Raw genomic sequence first — 18,238 nt, 5'->3', positions numbered from 1 at the left:
GAGAGTGAACCGTGGGAGAAAAGGAAGGAGACGGGGGCCGAGGTGGCAGGTGAGAAGAAGTAAAAAGTCAAAGTGGGACTAGAGGTGGGGGGAGGTGGAATTTGTTTACTGGAAGGAAAAATCAATATTCATGCCATCAGTTTGGAGGCTACCCAGATAGAATGTAAGGTGTTGCTCCTCCATCTTGAGAGTGGCCAAATCTTAGCACAAGAGGAGGCCATGGATCACATGTTGGAATGGGAATGGGAATTGGAACAAAAATCTTTGGTCACCAAGTAGTCCCGCTTGTGGCAGACAGTGCGGAGGTGCTCAACGAAGTGGTCCCCCAAATTACGATGAGTCTCCCCAGTTCAGATGTTGCCGTATCGAGAACACAGGACACAATAGACAACCCCAGCAGATTCGAAGGTAAAGTGCTCCCTCACCTGGAAAAGCTGATTGGGGCCCTGAACGGAGATGAGGAAGGAGGTGTATGGGCAAGTGCGTCACTTAAGCAACACACACAAAATGCTGGAGGAACTCAGCAGGCCAGGTAGCATCTATGGAAAAGAGTACAGTCAACGTTTTGGGCTGAGACCCTTCATCAGCAGAGGGTGAGTAACCTTTTCCTTTGAAGAAGAACATCTCTGATGTTCTGGAAAGGAAAGCCTCATCCTGGGAACAGATGAGGTGGATTCCAAGAATCTGAGAAAAGGGAATAGAATTTTACAGGAGACAGGGTGGGAAGAGGTATTGGGAATTGGTAGGTTTATAGAAGATATCAATAGACAGTTTGCTCCAAAGACGGAGACAGAGATCGAGACAGGGGAGAGAGGTGCCAGCGATAGACCAAGTAAATTTAAGGGTAGGGTGGAACTTCAGGCAAAGTTGATGAAATTGACGAGTTCAGCATGGGTGCATGAAACAGCACCAATGCAGTCATCAGTGTAGTGCAGAAAGAGTTGGGGAGCATTACTAGGGAAGGCTTGGAACATGGACTGTCCTACGTAGCCCATGAAAAGGCAAGCTTAGAAGTGGGTGCCCGTGGCTATCCCGTGTGATTGGAGAAAGTGGGAGGAGCTGAAAGAGATATTGCTGAGGGGAGGACTAGTTCTGCCAGACAGAGGAGGGTGGTGGCAGAGGGGAACTGACTGGGTCTTTTGTAGAGAAAGAAGTGGAGAGCTTTAAGGCCTTCTTGATGGGGGATAGAAGTGTGTCGGGACTGGACCGCATGATGAAATGAGGTGGTCAGGGTCAGGGAATTGAAAGGTGTTGCGGAGATCAAGACCATGTGAAGAGTCGTGGACATGGGTGGGAAGGGACAGAACCAAGGGAGATAGAACGGAGTCGAGGTATGTGGACATGGGTTCAGTGGGCCTACCTGGGCAGTCAGGTTTGTGGATCTTTGGTAGGAGGTAGAAACGATCATTGCAGTGAAAAGGAACTGTACATTTTGTGGCTGTGGATAGGAGATCTCCAGAATTAATGAGGTTAGTGCTAGTATGGGAGACAGTAGCCTGATAGTCCAGAGTGGAGTCCTTTTCAGGGTAGGTAAGAGGAGAAGTCTGAGAACTTGATGCTAAGTTTAGAATTGGGATGCAGAAAGGGTGGACGGCAGCGCTTTCAGAGGGAGTAAAATTCGAGGAGGAGAGGGGAGTAGGGAAGTTGGGCCAGTTAATGTCTCATTGGCAATTAGAGACGAAGTGATCCAGAGCAGGCAGAGAACCTGAGTGGGGCGTCCAAGGATAGGAGGAAGGTTGGAGATGGGAAGTGGCGTCATCAGTATGGGATGGGGAATTCTTGCCAAAGAACTGGGCTCAGAGAGGGAGGTGATGGAAGGAGAGCTCGGCTTTGTTGCAGGCGCAGAACACATAGAAGTGCCAGCGAAGGGGGACTGTAAGACACAGGAGCAGAATTAGGCCATTCAGCTCATCGAGTCTGCTCCATCATCACATCATGGCTGATCCCAAATCCCATTCAACCCCTTCTCACCATATCGTTTGATGCCCTGACCAATCAGGAAACAATCAATTTCCACTTTAAATATACGCATGGACTTGGCCTCCACTGCAGTCTGTGGCAGAGCATTCCATGGATTTACTACTTGCTGGTTAATAGAAAACCCTCCTTACCTCTGTTCTAAAGGGTCACCCCTCAATTTTGAGGCTGTGCCCTCTAGTTCTGGATACACCCACCATATGCTGAAGGACCTGAATTATGTACAACATGGCTATGACTCTGTTATTAACTTCATTCACATTATGATCACAATTAGATAAATAGTTAGCTAAATCTAGCTCATTAGTCACAAGCCTGAGTGCCTGAATGTCATTCTAGATTTTCCACTTCTGTAGGACCTGGTATCACAATCTTTTGACCACACATCTCTAGAACAGAATGATCAATCATTTACTTAATTGTTACGAGTAGGATCTTGCTCACTTTCAAGGACCCTACAACTCATGTTCTCAGTTTTGCCTTTTTCTCTCTCTTCCTTTATTTCTTTATTTGAAGTTTGTCTTCTTTTGCACATTGGTTGTTTGTCAGCCTTTGGGTATAGCTTTTCACTGACTCTATTGTATTTCTTTGTTCTTCTGAGAATGCCGACAAGAAAATGAGCCTCAAGTATTATAGCATGGTTACATATACTGTACGTACGTTGATAATAAATTCACCTTGAAATTTAAATGCTGTTTCTCAATACATCAAAAAATATGCATCGGCACACAAGTACACAAAGGTAAGGCCTTTGCTGAGGTTAGGATGTTCTGCCTTAGAGAGAAGGTCAGAGGGAATGATGCAGACACCACAAGGATAAGATCCTCAAAGTTTTCCCTTCCTTGGACAGATTTCTGTTCAATGAACAAGAAGAGGGTATGTTAGGGGATCATTCTGGAGTTATTGACCTGCACTGGGACCATAGCTCTTTATACCCCTACCATCTACGTACCTATTCAAATTTTCTCTTTGACATTAAAATTGAATTCACAAGCACCACTTGTGTTGGCAGCTCATTCCACACTCCCACAATGTTCTAAGTGAAGATGTTTCCCTCATAATCCCCTTAAATTTTTCACCTTTCACCTTTAACCCATGACCTCTAGCTGTAGTCCCTCCCAGTCTCAGTGGAGATAGGAGTATACCCTATCTATACTCCTCATAATTCTGTATCCCCCCATTGAATCTCTCTTCAATTTTCTACGTTCCAAGGAATAAAGTCCTAACCTAATCAATCTTTCCTTGTAACTCTAGTCCTCCAATCCTGGCAACATCCTTGTAAAGTTTCTCTGTGCTCTTTCAACCTTATTGACATCTTTCCTGTAGGTAGGTGATGAAAACTGCACACGATACTCCAAATTTGTCCCCACCAACTTCTTATACAACTTCAACATAACATCCCATTTCCAGTACTCAATACATTGATTTATGAAGGCCAATGTGCCAAAAGCTTTCTTTATGACCTTATCTACTGTGACACCACTTTCAATGGATTATGTACCTGTATTCCCAGGTCACTTTGTTTTACCACACTCCTCAGTGCCCTACTGTTCACTGTGTAAGACCTACTCTGGTTGGGCCTACTGAAGTGCAATACCTCACTCTTTTCTGCGTTAAATGCCATCTGCCATTTTTCTGTCCATTTTTCCAGCTGGTCCAGATCTTGCTGCAAGCTCTGATAGTCTTCTTTGCTGTCCACTATACCCCCAATCCTGGTGCCATCCACAACTTTGCTGATCCAGTTAATCACATTATTATCCAGATCATTGATATAGATGACAGCAAACTGAGCATCAGATCCCTGTGTCACACCACTAGTCACAGGCCTCCAATTAGAGAGTCAACCGTCTACTACCACTCTCTGGCTTCTCCCACAATGCCAATGTCCAATACAATTTACTACTTCATCCTGAATGCTGAGTGACTGAACCTTCTTGACCAGCCTCCTGTGCAGGACCTTGTCAAATGCTTTACTAAAGCCCATGTGGACAATATCTTCTACCTTGTCTTCATCAGCTTTACTGGTAACCTCCCTGAAAAACTCTATAAGACTGGTTAGACATGACACAAAAAAACATGCCATGTCTAGACAAATACTCATATATCTGGTCCCTTAAATCCCTTCAAATAACTTTCCCACTACTGATGTCAGACTCATCGGACTATAATTTCCTGGTTTATTTTTAGAGCCTTTCTTAAACAATGGAACAACATTAACTATACTCCAATGCTCCAGTACCTCACCTTTCGCTAAGGATGATTTGAACATTATGTTTCTTTCAATGGTCTGTGATCTCTCTATGAATTTGTTCCTCTAAATCCCAGACTGTTGGGTGGTGTGTAATGTAGCCTCATTAATTTGATTATACCTTTCTTATTCCTCAGTTCCACCCATTACACCTCACTAGGCTGGATCTCCAGACTGTCCTGAGTGAGCACCGCTGTGAGATTTTTCCTGATCAGTATTTAGTCCCTCCTGCTGTGTCACACCTAAAACAATGGAACCCTGGAATATTAAGCAGACTGTCCTGCCCTTCCTGCAACCAAGTCTCACTAATGGCTACAATACCATAATTCCATGTGTTGATCCATGCCCTGAGCTCATCTGCGTTTACTACGATACTTCTTGCATTTAAATTGACTCAGCTCAGAACATTAGTTGCATCTCGCTGAACCTTTTGCTTCCTGACTTTGTCTGAGGTCTGAACAACACCTGTCTCCATAACCTCCCCACTATCTGTTCTGGCACTCTGGTTCCCATCCTTCTGAAACTCTAGTTTAAACCACACGCACCCCTGCCCCCCGCCACCCCCAACCCCATGCAGCACTAGAAAACCTTCCTGTTAGGATATTAGTCCCCCTCCAGTTCAGGTGCAAACCATCTCTTCTGAACAAATCCCACCTTCTCTGGAAATGAGCTCAATGATCCAACGATCTGATACCAGCCTCCTACATCAATTCCTTAGCCCTGTATTAATCTATATGATTTTTATATTTCTGGCCTCACTAGCATGTGGCACAGGCAGCAATCCTGAGATCACAAACCTGGAGGTCCCGACACCTAACTCCCTGAACTCACTTTGCAGAACCTTGCCCTCTTTCTACCTATGTCATTCGTACCTACATGGACCACGACCCCTGGCTCTTCACCCTCCCACTTAACAATGCTGAGCAACACACATCAAAGTTGCTGGTGAACGCAGCAGGCCAGGCAGCATCTCTAGGAAGAAGTACAGTCGACGTTTCGGGCTGAGACCCTTCGTCAGGACTAACTGAAAGAAGAGCTAGTAAGAGATTTGAAAGTGGGAGGGGGAGGGGGAGATCCGAAATGATAGGAGAAGACAGGAGGGGGAGGGATGGAGCCAAGAGCTGGACAGGTGATTGGCAAAAGGGATATGAGAGGATCATGGGACAGGAGGCCCAGGGAGAAGGAAAAGGGGGAGGGGGGAAAAAAACCCAGAGGATGGGCAAGGGGTGTAGTCAGAGGGACAGAGGGAGAAAAAGGAGAGAGAGAGAGAGAGAGAGAGAGAGAATGTGTGTATATAAATAAATAACAGATGGGGTACGAGGGGGAGGTGGGGCATTAGCAGAAGTTAGAGAAGTCAATGTTCATGCCATCAGGTTGGAGGCTACCCAGACGGAATATAAGGTGTTGTTCCTCCAACCTGAGTGTGGTTTCATCTTTACAGTAGAGGAAGCCGTGGATAGACATATCAGAATGGGAATGGGATGTGTAATTAAAATGTGTGGCCACTGAGAGATCCTGCTTTCTCTGGCGGACAGAGCATAGGTGTTCAGCAAAACGATCTCCCAGTCTGCGTCGGGTCTTGCCAATATATAGAAGGCCACATCGGGAGCACCGGACGCAGTATATCACCCCAGCCGACTCACGGGTGAAGTGTCGCCTCACCTGGAAGGACTGTCTGGGGCCCTGAATGGTGGTGAGGGAGGAAGTGTAAGGGCATGTGTATCACTTGTTCCACTTACAAGGATAAGTGCCAGGAGGGAGATCAGTGGGGAGGGATGGGGGGAACGAATGGACAAGGGAGTCGCGTAGGGAGCGATCCCTGCGGAAAGCAGAGGGGAGGGGAGGGAAAGATGTGCTTAGTGGTGGGATCCCGTTGGAAGTGGCAGAAGTTACGGAGAATAATATGTTGGACCCGGAGGCTGGTGGGATGGTGGGTGAGGACCAGGGGAGCCCTATTCCTAATGGGGTGGCGGGAGGATGGAGTGAGAGCAGATGTACGTGAAATGGGGGAGATGCGTTTGAGAGCAGAGTGCTGAGGATTTGATCGAGATGTCTCAGGCCCTGGCAGCCAGGATCGTTCCCTTTTCCGTTCCCCTAACTAACTAATCCCCTATCGCCACAGCTCACCTCTTCTCCCACTTCCTCTCGAAGTCACAGAGCCAGACATGACCAGACACCTGACTGCTGTGATTTTCCTTTGCTGGTTCATTCCCCCCCCCGCCCCCCACCAACGGTATCCAAAGTGTGTCAAGCTGCTGTACGGAGGCCCAGCCTTCAGGAAATAAAGCCGGTATACAATTTAACTTCCAACTGATATTTTGTGGCTAGTGAAACCAATCATTCTCTGTCCCATTGAAATGATTTAGGGAAACAACAGCTGAACATTCTTGCTATTAGCACATCATTAAAGTGTATTCCTACCACTTGAGATGCAAATCTGAACAGTTCTGTTTTGTCAATTAACCTTCTGGTTAGTTGTATATTGAAGAGCCATTTTTCCACACTGTAACAAAAGGGGTATATTTTGGATGTCTGGAATTTATACAGAGGTTTTTGGAACAGACACCAGTGTTTAATATGCAAAGGGGTTCTACTAGCTGGAATGTTCTACTATTGCAAATATATAATTCTGTAAATTTAATTTAACACGTTGAATATAGTCAGGTAAATTCTTCAAAGTTTCTTGAAATGGTGGTTAATTGTTTATTGTTAGATTTGTGTTGAAGAAATGTAAAGCAACATGCCAGGAGTTGCTTTGTTGAAAAGGATTGGACAGAGTAGATGTTGAAAGGGTTGGACAGACTAGATGTGGAAAGGTTGCTTCCCTTAGTGGGTGAGTCCAGGACAAGAAGCCATAGTCTTGGAATTAGAGGGTACCCAGTTAAAACAGAGATGAGGAGAAATTTTTTTAGCCAGAGGGTCGTGGATTTGTGGAATTCATTGCCACATACTGCTGTAGAGGCCCGATCATTGAGAGTGTTTAAGGAGGAGATTGACAGGTATCTAATTAGTCAGGGTATCAAGGGATATGGGGGAAAAGCCGGAAATTGGAACTAGATGGGCGAATAGTTTAGCTCATGGGGGAGCTGTGGAGCAGACTCGATGGGCCGAATAGCCTACTTCTGCTCCTTTGTCTTGTGATCTTGTGAGGAGAGTGGATTTATCTTGTTCTCCTGGACTCTCTCTGTCTTCGAGGTTCACTGGGTGATTAAAGAGTTCTATATTTCCCAGTTACAGATGTGGAATTGGCTCAGTTTTCATCAGTCACAACAGTGCCTTTGATAAATTTATAGACAAGATTGCTTGCAAAGTGCTGCCAGAGGAACCGGTGCAAGTGGATATCTTAGCAATGTGGAAGAGGCATTTAGACAAGTATAGGAACAGGCAGAGAATGGAGGGATATTGATCATGTGCTGGCAAGTGATGAGTTTGGATTGGCATCATAGTCAGCATCAACATTACGGACGAAAGCTTTATTCTTGTGCTGCACTGTTCTGTGTTTTATGTAACACAAACAAAATGCTGGAGGAAATCAGCAGGTCAGGCAGCATCTATCGAAAAGAGTAAACAGTCAATGTTTTGGGCTGAGACCCTTCAACAGGACTGGAGAAAAAAGATGAGAAGTTAGAAGAAGAAGTCCCCCACCATCTTGCACTAACTTGTAGGGTTCTCAGTAATATTAACTGTAATGTTAACTGTTAACTGCTAATAATAAAATGGCTTCTCGGTAGTGTTATAATGAAATGGCTTCTTTGTAATGTTAACTGATGAGGTAATGTTCTTTGTAGCTGAAATGTTTGGGTTATAATTATAGATAACAGGGAACTAACCAATGGAAGTCATGTTATTCTATTTGTATGTGTGGGAACCTGAATGAGTGCACGGGAATTCAGCAAGGAGAGGCGAAGAGGAAGGACGTGTGGGAAGTGCTCTGGTAGACCACTGTGGTTGGTCCCAGACCGAGGGTCGAGGAGTTCGGAGGAGATCGAATGGTGGAGAGAAGACCTCTGTTTCCTGAGCTCCAACGATTGTGCACAAACTGATTAACTCTGATAAGTGTGGCGCCTTTTTCTTTTATATGTGTTTCTCTACCACGTAGTCACAGTAAGATTTATAAAGTGAAATCATTTAATCATACATTGTGTACTGTCTGACGTTTTACGTTGTGGGTTGTACCAGAGTGCATTACACAGCATCTACGCAAACGTGAGACTGCAGCAGTGTGCTACACACAGCGCTAGAATAACCACATGGAGTCGGTGAGTTGGAGTTGCAATAAAGAGATTTATTCAGACTTCGCGGCCTGCTTTAAAGCCTTCCCGTTCCTGCCCTCCCTGGGCGGGACTGCCGTGGGGAATGCATATTCCCAGACCCTTTCCGCGCGCGGGATTTACCCCCGGCTGGTGAAGATGGCCTGGCGCCCTTTTTGGGGCCGGCCCTCTGCCTGCACGCGCTGTTGTGAGCCGGTTCGTGTGTGCCAGAAAGCGGGTCACCACATAACCACCACCCCCCCAGAACCGGCGATACCTCCCCCAATGTCCACAGTCTGGATCGGCCTCTGTTTGGGAGGTCTGCCCCTGCGCCGCGGTGCCTGAGCCTGGACCGGCTGCGCCAAGTCCACATGGGCCGGTTTGAGTCGGTCCACCGTGAAAACCTCCTCTCTCCCCCCAATGTCCAGCACGAACGTGGACCCGTTGTTCCTGATCACCTTAAACGGCCCCTCGTAGGGCCGCTATAGCGGTGCCCGGTGTCTGCCCCGTCGTACAAGAAGAAACTTACAGTTCTGCAGGTCTTTGGGTACGCAGGTCGGGCTCTGTCCATGCTGTGAAGTGGGGATGGGGGCCAGGTTACCGAGCCTCTCCCGTAGTCTGTCCAGGACTGCTGTGGGTTCTTCCTCTTGCCCCCTTGGGGCTGGTATGAACTCTCCTGGGACGACCAGGGGTGCGCCGTACACCAACTCGGCCGACGAGGTGTGCAGATCCTCCTTGGGCGCCGTGCGGATTCCGAGCAGGACCCAGGGAAGTTCGTCCACCCAGTTAGGCCCCTCCAGGTGGGCCGTGAGAGCCGACTTCAGGTGACGGTGGAAACGCTCCACTAGTCCGTTCGACTGTGGGTGGTAGGCAGTTGTGTGGTGTAGCTGAGATCCTAAAAGGCTGGCCATCGCTGACCACAGGCTGGAGGTGAACTGGGCGCCCCTGTCGGAGGTAATGTGGGCCGGTACCCCGAAGTGGGCTACCCAGGTTGCGATCAGTGCTCGGGTGCAGGATTCGGAGGTGGTGTCGGTGAGTGGGACTGCCTCTGGCCATCTGGTGAACCGGTCTATCATAGTTGGGAGGTACCGCGCTCCTCGCGACACTGGCAGGGGCCCCACGATATCCACATGAATGTGGTCGAACCTCCGGCGGGTGGGTTCGAACTGCTGCGGCGGAGCGTTGGTATGCCGCTGCACCTTGGCCGTTTGGCACTGCATGCACGTTTTGGCCCATTCACTGACCTGTTTACGAAGTCCATGCCACACGAACCTGTTGGTGACCAGCCGGACGGTTGTCCTGATGGAGGGGTGCACTAAGTTGTGAATGGATTCGAAAACCCGCCGGCGCCAGGCTGCTGGGACGACGGGGCGGGGTTGGCCGGTAGCTACGTCACATAGTAGGGTCCTCTCACCTGGGCCTACGGGGAGGTCTTGGAGCTGCAAACCGGAGACTGCAGTCCTGTAACTGGGGATCTCAGCGTCTGCCTGCTGTGCCTCTGCCAGCGCTGCATAGTCCACCCCCTGGGACAGGGCCTGTATGGTAGGTCTGGGTAGTGCGTCCGCCACGACGTTGTCCTTTCCCGAGACATGCCGGATGTCCGTGGTGTACTCGGAGATGTAAGACAGATGTCGCTGCTGGCGGGATGACCAGGGGTCGGACACCTTCGTGAACGCAAAGGTAAGCGGTTTGTGGCCTGTGAACGCGGTGAAGGGCCTACCTTCTAAGAAGTACCTGAAATGCCGGATTGCCAGGTATAGTGCCAATAGCTCCCGGTTGAAAGCACTGTATTTGAGTTCAGGTGGTCATAGGTGTTTGCTGAAGAATGCCAGGGGTTGCCAGCGACCCTCGATGAGTTGTTCCAGCACTCCACCGACCGCTGTGTTGGATGTGTCCACCGTGAGGGCAGTAGGAACGTCCGTTCTGGGGTGCACTAGCATCGCGGCATTTGCCAAGGCTTCTTTGGTTTTAACGAAAGCGGCTGCGGCCTCTTCGTCCCAGGTAATGTCCTTGCCCTTACCTGACATCAAAGTGAACAGGGGGCGCATGGTTCGGGCTGCTGAGGGGAGGAAACGGTGGTAGAAATTCACCATACCCACGAATTCCTGCAGGCCTTTGATTGTGTTGGGTCGGGAGAAGTGGCGGACCGCGCCTACCTTGGCGGGCAGATGAGTTGCCCCATCCTTAGTAATCCTGTGGCCCAGGAAGTCGATGGTGTCGAGTCCGAACTGGCATTTGGCTGGGTTGATTGTAAGGCGGAATTCGCTCAGGCGGGAGTAGAGCTGGCGGAGGTGGGACAGATGCTCCTGCCGACTACTGCTGGCTATGAGGATGTCGTCCAAATAGATGAATGCAAAGTCCAGGTCGCGTCCCACCGCATCCATTAGCCGTTGGAATGTCTGTGCGGCATTCTTTAGACCGAACGGCATTCGGAGGAATTCGAAAAGTCTGAATGGGGTGATGAGTGCTGTTTTGGGGATGTCGTCGGGATGTACCGGGATTTGATGGTATCCCCGGATGAGGTCTACCTTGGAAAAGATCCTTGCGCCGTGTAGGTTTGCTGCGAAGTCTTGAATGTGCAGCACAGGGTAGCGGTCTGGCGTGGTAGCCTCGTTCAGTCTGCGGTAGTCACCGCATGGTCTCCAGCCCCCCGTTGCCTTGGGCACCATGTGAAGGGGGGAGGCCCATGGGCTGTCGGACCGTCGTATGATCCCCAATTCCTCCATCTTCTTGAACTCCTCCTTCGCCAGTCGGAGCTTGTCCGGGGGAAGCCTTCGAGCATGGGCGTGGAGGGGTGGTCCCTGGGTTGGGATGTGGTGCTGTACTCCGTGTCTGGGCATGGCTGCCGTGAACTGCGGAGTCAGTACTGATGGGAAATCTGCCAGGACCCTGGTGAATTCATCGTTGGACAGCGTGATAGAGTCCAGGCGTGGGGCTGGCAACTTTGCTTCACCCAGGGAGAACGTTTGAAAAGTCTTGGCGTGGACTAATCGCTTCCCTTGCAGGTCAACCAGCAGGCTCTGGGCTCGCAGAAAGTCCACCCCCAGGAGTGGTTGGGCCACGGCAGCCAGTGTGAAGTCCCACGTGAACCGACTGGAGCTGAACTGTAGCCGCACCGTGCGGGTGCCGTAGGTTCGTATTGTGCTGCCATTTGTGGCCCTCAGGGTGGGTCCGGGTTCTCTGTTGCGGGTGTCGTAACTCGTTGGAAGTAAAACGCTGATCTCCGCTCTGGTGTTGACCAAAAATCGGCGTCTCGACTGCTTGTCCCAGATGTACAGGAGGATGTCCTGATGGCCAGCCGCTGTAGCGATCGGCGGCGGCTGGGCCTTGGCATTTCCCGGGAATTTGCAGGGTGGTCTACAGCGGCGGGCCTCTGTGCCCCACCGCTGGTGGTAGAAACACCATTGTTCATTGGGCTCCTCACTCCCGTCGCCAGGTTTTGTAGGCTTTGCTGCCAGGCCTGGTCTGGTCTGTCGTCGGGCACGTGGCTTGGTGATCTGTGTGACGGACACCCCTCTCTCTTTCCTGGCATTCCACAGCACATCTGCCCCGGCCACCACCTCCCGGGGGTTGCTGAAATCTGCGTCAGACAGCAGCAGGCATATGTCCTCGGGCAGTTGCTCTAGGAACGCCTGCTCAAACATGTGTCCTTCAGCCAGGACCAGCATCTCGTTCATTAATGCTGACGACGGCCTGTCTCCCAAACCATCCAGGTGCATTAAGTGGCGTGCTCGTTCGCGCCGTGAGAGTCCGAAAGTCCTTATGAGCAGGGTTTTGAATGCTGTGTATTTGCCATCCTCCGGGGGCGACTGTATAAACTCCTCAACTTGTGCAGCTGTCTCCTGGTCGAGTGAGCTCAGCACGTAGTAGTAGCGAGTGGACTCTGAGGTTATCTGCCGAATGTGGAATTGTGCTTCTGCCTGTTCAAACCACAGACGGGGTCTCAGCGGCCGAAAGCTTGGCAGTTGTAACGAAACTGCATGAACAGATGCGGTGTCGGTCGTCTCTGGCCCAAATATCGTTTGGGCCGTCGGAGTCACCAAATGTAGCAGTGTGCTACACACAGCGCTAGAATAACCACACGGAGTCGGTGAGTTGGAGTTGCGATAAAGAGATTTATTCAAACTTCGCAGCCTGCTTTAAAGCCTTCCCGTTCCCGCCCTCCCAGGGGCGGGACTGCTGTGGGGAATGCATATTCCCAGACCCTTTCCGCGCGCGGGATTTTCCCCCTGCTGGTGAAGATGGCCTGGCACCCTTTTTGGGGCCAACCCTCTGCCTGCACGCGTTGTTTCGTGAGCCGGTTCATGTGTGCTAGAAAGTGGGTCGCCACAAGACACCGTTTGGCAGGCATACGGCAGTTTCCCCCAGACAAACAGGAATTGATAAAACTGTGTGTTATAAACTTCTCATCTTTTTTCTTCAGTCCTGATAAAGGCTCTCAGCTCAAAATATCATAGAAACATAGAAAACCTACAGCACAATACAGGCCTTTTGGTCCACAATGCTGTGCCGAACATGTACTTACTTTAGAAATTACCTAGGGTTATCCATAGCCCTCTATTCTTCTAAGCTTCATGTACCTATCCAGGAGTCTCTTAAAAGACCCTATCGTATCCGCCTCCATCACCATCGCCGGCAGCCCATTCCACACACTCACCACTCTCTGTGTAAAAAACCTACCTTTGGCATCTCCTCTGTAACGTCTTCTAAGCACCTTAAAGCTGTGCCCTCTCGTGCTAGCAATTTCAGCACTGGGGAAAAGCCTCTGACTATCCACATGATCAATGCCTCTCATCATCTTTTACACCTCCATCAGGTCACCTCTCATCCTCCGTCGCTCCAAGGAAAAAAGGCTGGGACTTGGATAAAGATCTGAATCATCTTGTCTCATGTTGCCTTTATTTGGGGTAAAGTGTTGTCAACTCCTCATATTTGGGAGAACGACAGTACTTTTGTGCTGTATAGCACTATCACTGTATGATTTGGTGATATGCAAAAATGTCGACTGTTTACTCTTTCCCATAGATGCTGCCTGGACTGCTGAGCTCCCCCAACATTCTGTGTGTGCTGCTTGGATTTCCAGCGTCTGCAGATTTTCTCTTGTCCGTGTTTTATGTTCTGGAGACACAGAGAAGCAGAGCCTTCAGCCCACTGAATCCATGCTTTATAGCTCCATAAGCCACATGACACTCACAGGTGTAAGTGGGAATTATAAGTGTAAGGGGTCCATTTGATTTCGGAGTTTGGGTAAAGCTGAGGGTGAAGTAGGAAGCGTGGTGCGAAGGTCTGATAAAATGGCGGGCTCAGTCTGTTCTAGGTCAGACTGGCGCTGACGTCATGGTGATGGGACTGCCGGTGTCTATTGGTGAGGCAGGGCCATGGGCTGTCCATACTGTCAGGAGTGAGGGGAAAGTGTGGGCAGAACGGACAGGTGAGTGGCGGTGCTCGGCTGAGGGAAAGTGACAGGGATTGGCTGGAAGTTTGGATAGGCGGGCTGCTGACGTTGATAGAACTGTCTGGTTTAATTACCTCATAGTGACAGCTGCCAGTTATCTGCAAGCTTGGGACAAGGCGTTTTGGTCGACTGGGAGCAAAGTACAGCTAAATTGGTTGCGGTGGGGTGAGGGGGTGGTCAGTCAGGCGGCTGAGGTGGATCAGGTAGCCCCTCTCTCATTTGTTCAGCTGACCAGAGAGGAGATTCAGTGGGGGAACATGTTCCCAGCCGTGTACCAAGGAACTCCCGAGAGATAAAGACCCTGTTTCTGAAGGCCTAGTGGGACCGTGCTCCAGTGGGTCGTTACGGAGGGACGGAAGCTATGTTAAGGCCATACTCAGCGCCAAGTCGCAGGTCGAGTTTCTGTACAGTTCATTTTGCAACCAGTTTCTGAAGCATTTACCCTTGACAACATTCAGGGCACCGGAGATTTGGGGAACCAGTGCTGGTGATTATCCAGACGATGGTTATTGGTCAGTGAAACTGGAGTTCTCGGAGGCCAATGTGGGGGTGTTTCAGGTTCGTGAATCGTTAGTGCTGATGTATCCGGACACTGTTGCGACCGGCAGCGTTTCGATTGGGGAGGGGACCAACACCCCGCTGGTGAGGAGGCGCATGGGGGCCTGCCAGAAGAAGTTGGGAAGGAGCTGTTTGGGGGCATTGTCTGTGCACCCAGTGTTTTGAGCTACTTGTGAGGACGTGCGTAGCAGTATTGGGCCGGTTCCAAATCTAAACGCGAGCCGATGGTGGTATGGCCCGGGGGAAGTATCTGAGGGTGAGGTCCTCTTAGTGGACGCTCCGCAATACCACGAGAGGGGGGGAGTTGATCGCTGAAGACACCTCGGTGAGAGAGAGGTCACGGCAACTGGCCCCTGCAGATGTGGAGGACGTAGGCAGCGTGTGTGTCAATTATACGACTCTGAACAGATGCACCGTCCCTGACCAGTATGCGGTCCCGAGGGTTGAAGACGCGCTGGTCTGTCTGAGTGGTGCGAAGTGGTTTAATGTGCTGGATCTGACGAGTGGATGTTGCCAGATCCCAATGAGTGAGGTCGATAAGGAGGAGATGGCAGTTATAGGTCCCCTGGGATTCTTCCAGTCCGAAAAGATGCCCCAGGGCATATCCAGAGCCCTTGCAACCTTCCCGCGGGGCATAGGGAAGACCATGGGGGATGTGGACTTGTGTGGAGTTTTGAGTATTTGGATGATCTCCTAGTATTTGGACTTGCCTTGGAAGACTATGAAGCAAGGCGAGTGTGAGATCACGGGCAACTAGGGGTTAAAGAAGTAAAACTTTCTCTGGACACGTGCCAGGTCTGGCGAAGGTCGCAGCTCGTGAGTGTTAGTCATAGTCATAGTAATAGTCATACCTTATTGATCCTGAGGGAAATTGGTTTTGGTTACAGTTGCACCATAAATAATTAAATAGTAATATGTAAATTATGCCGGGAAATAAGTCCAGGACCCGCCTATTGGCTCAGGGTGTCTGACCCTGTGTTCCGCGTTCATTTGTGGAATTCTGTGGTTATTATTGGAGAAATTACCCAACGCACCAGTCGAATTTCCTGGCGTTGGAACAGACGATGGTGGTGGAGGAGCTGACTGACTGTCTCTACGCGATCAAGTTTGAAGTGGAGACGGAGAAACAGAATTCCGAGCAGAAACTGAAGAAATTGATCCAGAACAACACATTGGGGAAGACAAAGGAAGCTGTCTGACTAGGACCAACAGAGAACTGAGAGCACAGAGCGGGGAGTCTGAATACAATTCAGAGGGGGTGAAACAATGGCGACAGATCTCGGAAGAGAAGAGCGGAAGCTTGAAGGAGACCTGAAGATGATCATTGACAGCCTAAATGAAATGGGAAAACTGGAAGTTAAACAGTATGGAGTCATTAAGAAGAAAAAGCTGGAGCTAAGTTCAGGGACCACTAAACCGGAGGAGTCCAAGAAGAAGCTAACACCTCGATTACAGGAGGCTGAAGAGGCTGCAGATGCAGCCAAGGCCAAGTGTTTCAGTTTGGAAAAAGCCAAACAGCAGCTACCGATTGAGAAAATGGGGAAGATTACGGATTCAAAGGATGATGAGCTGGATGTGTGGTACCTGCTGCCTTTTGCTAACTTTCCCTTGATTGAGGAAGAGACTTTTGGCCCTTTTCCCAATGAGTCAGGTGTAGTGGGGAGGGCTAGCTGTGGGCGGCCTGGGTTACAGCAGGACCCTGAAGGAAAAGAAGCGGGGGCCTGGACATGAGATAGGGAGCGCCAAGTTGCATGGGGCATGAGAGATAGATTGAGAGAGGATTTGGCAAGCAGACCCGAAGTATCCCCAGTAGTGTTTGATCCTGACAGGTTAGATAAGGGGGTAAGGAGGTCTCAGAGGATTAGGAGACTCCCAGATAGGTTGGCCAATGTACCACCTGGGGAACAGGGTGTAAGGCCTGCTATTTGGGGAGCGATGTCACTGTTTTGTACCTGGATTGGGTTTTTGAGTCTGCAGGAAGGGTTGGCGAGTTATTTAGGCATCATGAGGACATGACTAAATTTGGTGGGGGGAGAGTGTAAGGGGTTCTTCTTTCATGTTACTTGCTAAGGCTAATAAAATGGCTTCTCTGCAGTGTTATAATAAAATGGCTTGTCTGTAATGTTAACTGCTGAGGTAAGGGGTTCTCTGTAGCAGCATGTTTGGGTTATAATTAGTGATAATGGGACTTGAATTCATTTGTTAACCAATTGGGACAGATGTTATTCTTTCTTGTGTATCTGAAAGCTGTTGTTTGCGCGGGATTTGGCCAGAACGCGCCATGGGGATGAAGGGAGAAGATGCACATGAAGAGATGCCGTGAGCTGGCTAGTGGCGCGGACCCCGAGCGGGGGCTCGGGACCGGCAGATTTCGGAGGAGATCGAATGGTGGAAAGTGGATATTGCATGAGCTCCAATGAATTATTTGTGCACAGACTGAATAAGGATATAGTGGCACCTTTTTATTTTATATTTTGGTTCTCTTCTTACCCCATAGTTCAAGTAAGAGTTATAAAATCTTAATTATTTAACCAAATCCTGTGTACGGCTTGTCATTATGGGGTACTGATTTGAAACAGGGGACACATCGCACAGCATTCACCCAAACGAGAGTTCTAAGGTTTGGCTGGGCAGGGGGTTCATACCGCTAGACTAAGCGAGGGTTACATAAGGCTGGAAGGAATAAGGAATAAAGCATTAAAATCATACTGAAAAAAAAAGTAAAACCTAGAAGCACTTCATGAGGTCAAGTGGCAAGCGTTTTGTTGCTTTAAAAACTGTAATAAAATCTTCAAAAAAAAACCGAGGAACCTTTTGTCAAGTTATAAACTGCATCTGTAACACGAGCTGTAATTTTTCATCTGAACTCTATGTCTGCTTTGTGATGAATACTTCCAGAAAATAAGTGACTTTCATCCTCTGAAATTTTCTTTAAGTGGTTCCAGCTGAGGAGATGTCACAGTCACAATTCCAGTAAGTGGCACTTGCAGGAAATTGAAAAACTCTAAGTATTGCAGTGGAATCGTTAATTGTTGGAAATTGTCCTTGAATGACTTGGATAAAGATCTGAATCATCTTGTCTCATGTTGCCTTTATTTGGGGTATAGTGTTGTCAACTCCTCATGTTTAGGAGAACAACAGTACATTTACACTGTACCGCACTATCACTCTATGATTTGGTGATATGCACTTTCTACAATGGATCCCATCCATTCTTCTGACCGCTGACAGGCATCCACTTTTCTCTTCAGAAGTGCTCCGAATCCTCCAAGCTCATTTTTGATCTATGTAGCAGGATAACATGTGCTCATGCATCTTCTTCCAAAAGGGGATCTCTGTGATCCACAGCCTTAAGGAAGAGGACAACTCAGTAGAAACTTCACAATTGGACATATCGAAGATCTGCAGATCCTTCTACATTGGCCTGTATGACAGAAAGGTCACAGACGGCATAGCCGTCCTGTTCTCCATCACAGAGATTTTAGATGAGAGCAAGTCGGAGAATCTGGACCAGCTACTGACCCTGGAGGAACTGACTAGCTCAAGCCATTCACTTGACTTAAATAAAACTCCTGGAAGCAATGGCTTACAAGCTGAGTTGTACTTGGCTCAGTGGGACTGAATGGGCTCGGACATGCTGGAAGAATTATGTTTCTAACTGGCATCATTACCCTTAACTACAGGAGTACAGGGATGACATCAAGAACTGGAGACCCATCTGGTTGTTCAATGTAGATTACAAGATCCTTC

Source organism: Mobula birostris, chromosome 27 (assembly GCF_030028105.1).
Source record: "Mobula birostris isolate sMobBir1 chromosome 27, sMobBir1.hap1, whole genome shotgun sequence".
NCBI classification, from domain to species: Eukaryota; Metazoa; Chordata; class Chondrichthyes; order Myliobatiformes; family Myliobatidae; genus Mobula; species Mobula birostris.
The sequence above is the reverse complement of the archived record's forward strand: the minus strand, read 5'-3'. Positions refer to the sequence as shown.